Source organism: Mytilus californianus, unplaced genomic scaffold (genome assembly GCF_021869535.1).
Source record: "Mytilus californianus isolate M0D057914Y unplaced genomic scaffold, xbMytCali1.0.p SCAF_8, whole genome shotgun sequence".
NCBI lineage: Eukaryota > Metazoa > Mollusca > Bivalvia > Mytilida > Mytilidae > Mytilus > Mytilus californianus.
Genome location: NW_026262734.1, coordinates 113,863,317 through 113,869,080, shown reverse-complemented (window position 1 = coordinate 113,869,080; position 5,764 = coordinate 113,863,317). Strand labels below are relative to the sequence as shown.

Here is a 5,764-nt window from a genome sequence, read left to right as displayed (position 1 = left end):
GTATATCCATTAGTGGTGCATCAGTAAATTGTCTGCCTATATCTCATGTATATCTGTAGGTATGAGTCATGTTTAAATCGAATTGCTTCATCTTTCCCGTAATTGCCATAAAAAAAAAAAAACACTTATATAAGTCTTATTAATGAATATTTCCTTCCTCACAGTTCAACTGAAATTCATATGTCTATCTGTAGATCTCTCATTTGGTTAGGTATTGCTAAAAATATATTGCTGATTTTTCAAATATTTCATGAAAGAGACGACAAATTTCATCCATGAAATAAATAATTTTTTTAAATGAAATCCATTTTGAAACTCCAATTGTAGGAAAATTCACAAATCTCCAAACTGCCTGTATTCATGGTATTTAGAACTCATTTTAACTGTGGTAAAAGCTTTTTAAGATGGTAAACATAAACTTCAATGACACATAAAAAAGAAGCTAAATTGTCCAGTTAATATCTCTCAGCATCAAAACACTAAATTCCAACTCTGACATTGGTATTGAAACAGCCAATGCTTCTGGTAAGTACTTTACATAGAATTGCTGTCTTTTTTCTACTTTTCATAGACATATTTGGTGGCTTTCTAAACATAATTTTCATCTGATCTGATCTTTCATAATGGTCATGATGAGCTATATGTAACTTTCTACTGCTGTCTCACTGCAGGTCATCATCCCTGAAATATGAAAATGCATATATATATATAATAATTATATTAAATGAAATTTTTAACATGGGAAAAGTGATCAAAAGTTCAACTTCAACAAGTTACTGTGAAAATGCTAACAAAATAATTCCCCTGTCCTACATGTCCTAAATTTAATAATGTCTTCATTGAAGTTCATTCAACATTTGAACAAGAATTTAATTTCCTCATTAGTCGTACACATTTTAATAAGGTGCACTACTTTTATTTACTTTTAAAATTTAACACATAATACATCTTATAGGCAGCCTATTAGATGTATTATGTAATAAATTAAACAAGAATGTGTCCATAGTTCATGGATGCCCCACTCGAACTATTATTTTCTATGTTTGTGAAATTGGGGTCAAAACTTTCATTTGGCATTCAAATAAGAAAGGTCATATCATAGGGAACATGTGTACTGAGTTTCAAGTTGATTGGACTTCAACTTCAGCAAAAACTACCTTGACCAAAAACTTAAATCTGAAGCGTGACAGACTGACGGACGAAAGAACGGATGCACAGACCGAAAAACATAATACCCATATTATGTTTAACTACATTGTTTTGTATCTCCTTTCCCAAATGTAAAATATGACATGAATAAGGCAGGGACCTATACTGCAATATCAATATATGTAATGCACTTAAACCACAGCTAAGAACTTTTAGCAATCAAGCTTAGTACATTTTTAATAATATCTGTGTAAACTAGACATCATTGAGATGGGAGCTATCTCTGTGTGCCCCGCTGTGAATAACGTGTGGTAAAAAATTTGTATCTTTACCATAGGACATGTTGTTGTCATCTGAAACCAAAGTTTTTTACCTTGACCTTTGACCTAAGAAGTTGTACAAAAATTATGACACACCCTCTGGTGTTGGTTAATATACATGTCAAGTATAAAGTATGAAATCATAACGGTTCTCTAGATATAGAGCGGACACAATTTGTTACGTATGGACCGACACATGACCGATGGACAGACTGATCACTATAGGGCGACCAGCCATTCGGCGGGGCCCTAATAAAGTTTATTGTTGGTAAAGATACATGTACGTTATTAAATTCAGAAATTATTGTGTGCATTTATTATTGCATTTTTTGAAGAATGGACAAAAATGCAAGATTAATTATTGTTAATTTAGAAAAATACAGTTACAGTTATATGTATTGGATATCAGAATGTGACTTCTTATTATTTTGATACTCACAAAGTTGCCTTAAAAAAAAATTGCAATAATTTCTGAATTTACACCATACAATATTCTTACATTGTACGGCAACAGAAATTTATTTGCACAAATTATAAAAGAGGAAGAAAAGCAAGGCTTGCATAGCTTTTCTCCTATTCGTCATTTTGTTCGTAACATTTGCTTTAATGTGGACTGTAAAGAGGACACAAAATTGAGCTGTAAAATAGCTTTTTTTAGTAATTTGATGACATAACTGTTTCCAACTCCAAGCAACAGAAGCAGGATACCAGTAGAATATATATATATATATATATATATATATTACTATATATATAATATAGCTTTATCGCTTCAGTCAGATTATCTGAACACCTGTATTTGTATAGTAAAATGGTTGGTAATATTTAATTATGGGATTATTAATGTGTACCGATTCTTTTTGTCTTAGAAACTTGCCCTTTCTATAAGTTGTAATTAGCGTTGAACTAGCTTTTAGTAACTGCAAGTACTTTGTGCCCTTTTTTTGTGCAACATATACGTGTTGATCTGACAAGTTAATTGTCAAGCCTATTTCAATAACTTTTACAGTTTGTTCTTATGTTGTACTGTGACACCACTGTTGTTGAAGACAGCAAAGCAACCTATATATAGATGCTTTCATCTACATCATTTGGTCTCTGTTGGATAGTTTTCCAATTGCAGTCATACCACATCTTCTTATCTTTATATTAATAGATTTGGTCTTCTAACTAGTAGTAGTAAAAGATTTTGGTGCAGATTGATTTGATATACAAAAACAAGGGATAACCAGTTTTAATAGCCAGCAAAAAGAAAAAATACAATTTACCTGTCTAATAATAAAGCTTTTCAAATTCAAACCATTACTTTATAGTTCATCAAAGCTGGAATAGCATTCTGTTTCTTATATTTGACAGGTCAGCTAAAAATAAGAGAAAGTATTTTTTTTAATACAAATACAGATGCTTTTTTTAAAATAAGGAGCAGATTAATTACAATGAATCATCATCATCATAACGTAACACGATACATGAATAAATATAACATATCAAATACAGAAATTACGTCTGCCACCCAACCCCGAATTGATATCTGGATTTCCTTCACACAAAAAAACATGCACACACCAGCACACAGAGGAACAAATCATGAATAATTTTTAAGAATAAAATCCCAGAACTCGAAAAAGTAAAATCTTAAATATATAAAAATTGTGTAGGAGCTTATGTTACATTTCACCAAAGTTTCATGAAAATTTGTTAAAGCATTTTTGAGTTAATGTCCGACATGTTGATGACTGACGGACAGACGGACAACGGTATACCATAATACGCCCCGTAAACGGGCGTATAAAAATGTGAGGTTAATTATAATTGCGATATTCATCGGATAAATCGCAATTCTTCTGAATTTATAGTACAATAATTTACTGCCTTGTCAATGTCTGTTGTAACTGTATATAACGTGAGCCGAGGTACTCAAATTGCACCTATTTTGACAGTTTTTTCACATACATTTTTTTAAGATCCAGACAAAAGTTTCCATTCTGTGTTTATTTTGTAGATGTATCCTTATTTACTATTTAGTTCCACCAATTTAATTTTGAATCCATATTGGATCATAGAAAAATGGGTTTAAACCGACCTCCAAACAATCCATGATTCTGTAATGAGGAGTACCCAAAATGCATCCATGCTTTAATTCCTATCCTTGAAATTCGAATAACAGATGTTTTGTTTTATTTCTTATAATATTTAGAACAATTTGACATTTAAGTCCATGCTTGCTATTCAATTTTTAAGAAAATTAATACTCGTATGGAATAACATATTCTATTTGCTCATTTTTAAAAGATGACTTTTTGTGAACATCGCATACTTTTCCAGTGAATACTTCATCTGTTGATATATATATACTGTAAACGTTTTGTGAATATTTAAATATATTTACCTACATGTATTAGAAAAACGTGCATAATGTCAAATACTTTAAAAAAATACAAATTGTTTAGTGCCTTAGAAAACTTGTAAGATTTGCTAAATAGGTGCAATTTGGGTACTGTGACGCAATACATCATCAGCATGCAAGCAGTGCTCTTTTTCATTTGAATACTGATGATAACCATATCTAAAAAGAATATGTCAACGTGGGCAGTCATGATATTAATAAGTCTATTATTATTGTGTCATGAGAGGCTTCCTTAATTTTTTGCTGGGATTCATTCCTTAGAATGACGGTCATATGAAGTGTCACAGTAAATCATTAACAAAGCCTTTCAAGAAAAATAATATTATTTGGACTATCATGTTCAAAATTGTTCTCATGTATTTTATAACCAACAAGTATATAAACTTGCAATTGGTCATATTGCTGACTTGGTTCTGGATTTTAAAAATACTGGTTCAAAAATAACTTATTCACGGTGCAGGCATTTTCCAGAGAAAGACGCACGGTGCACGATAAGTCTAAATAATAGGCTGTTTTTAATGTTTCAGATATCGGGGAGGGGGTGGCGTTAACGCTGTTAACTTCCAAGTAGGGATCTATAAAATTCAAAGTTGAAATATACCGTCAGCATTCGGCAGAAAATATTATACTATGGACTTCACATTTGAATTGGTTTGGTTGGTTGGTTGGTTTGGGGGGAGGGGGGGTTACACCATATGTGACTGAGCTCCAAATAACGTGTTCAGGGTTCCTTTGAGCAAGTTTTTGTGGCCTAAGCTTCAAATTAGGGGCTCCATGATTTGAAGGTAGGGATCATGGCTCCAGCAACGTGGGCTCCGGACGGAAGTCAACGGTTGAGCAAACTTTGTTATAATTTACAGATGTACCCAACCAGGAAACCTGCAAAACGTAAATTAGAAATGAATTTCAGGGTAAATGTTGAGAATGTGCTCTTGGTATAATGCAGGGAACTTGTTTCATTCGATATTCTGTTCATTTACTGACGGGACGTGATAAATTATTCAAATTTCAGATATTTTTTGCAGTCTAGTTTCGTTTTGACCACGTGTGTAACATGCTTGCCAACACTGAACTCGTTTTATCTAATACTGTGACGTTTTTCGCCTTCTGAAGCGAATGATTAACAAAACAAGCAACGTATGTTTCATAAATTTTACATATTTGGTGGCTTACACTTACTTTTCTGGCTAGATTTTCACGTAGAAGTGAAAACAATTTCCGCTGCAAGGTGCTTTCCATTCTGCAAACTACAAACATTTGTTCGACGGCGATCGTCTACTGATTGGTTGATCATCAAAAGGAGGCGGTGTCCACAAGCCGACAATCTTGGCACAAAAAACAGCTATTGCAACCGTTTACCATAATAATTAAAGCACAAACATACAATATTCGTGTTTCAGTAAACAAATTACACCATATGGATACCTGTTTTTAATTAACAGGCATGTATGTAATTTGATTTCATACAGTTTTATCGATAGACGCGGCTTAGGTACTCTCCGCCATTAATGAATATATGAATACATAATGAGGTACCTGCGGGGTTATCTGCCCCTGACCAAATCTAATCGAAATTGCCTTAACATCACTGCGTTATACTCCAATCTTAATTGTCTAGGATTGTCAGTTTTACTAGCAAAGGTTTGGTGGTTCTCTCATGGCTCTCCAACTTCCTCCAACAATATACACAGACCTCCAGGAAATAGCACAATCATGACAAAAGTCATACTAGTGCTGAAAGTGGCGTTTAACACCAATCAATTAAAATATATATAATGCTTTTCAGGAATTTGTTTACCTACACTGACCTATTTTGCTTGTTAATCTAAATCTATAGGAAATTATGTGTTTTCGTTTTCAATACTCGTTGATTTTTAAATTTGTATGG

The 5,764-nt window shown here is 32.8% G+C and overlaps 1 long non-coding RNA gene across 1 annotated transcript; it reads right to left on the bottom strand.

The window, feature by feature from the left end:
- Window positions 1-528: 528 nt before the first annotated feature.
- Window positions 529-5,464, bottom strand: LOC127711250 (uncharacterized). The gene is made up of 3 exons (XR_007986617.1): window positions 5,056-5,464; window positions 2,738-2,830; window positions 529-681 (listed from the first exon to the last, which is right to left on the bottom strand). It is a non-coding gene; the product is annotated as an uncharacterized LOC127711250 (long non-coding RNA).
- Window positions 5,465-5,764: the final 300 nt, after the last annotated feature.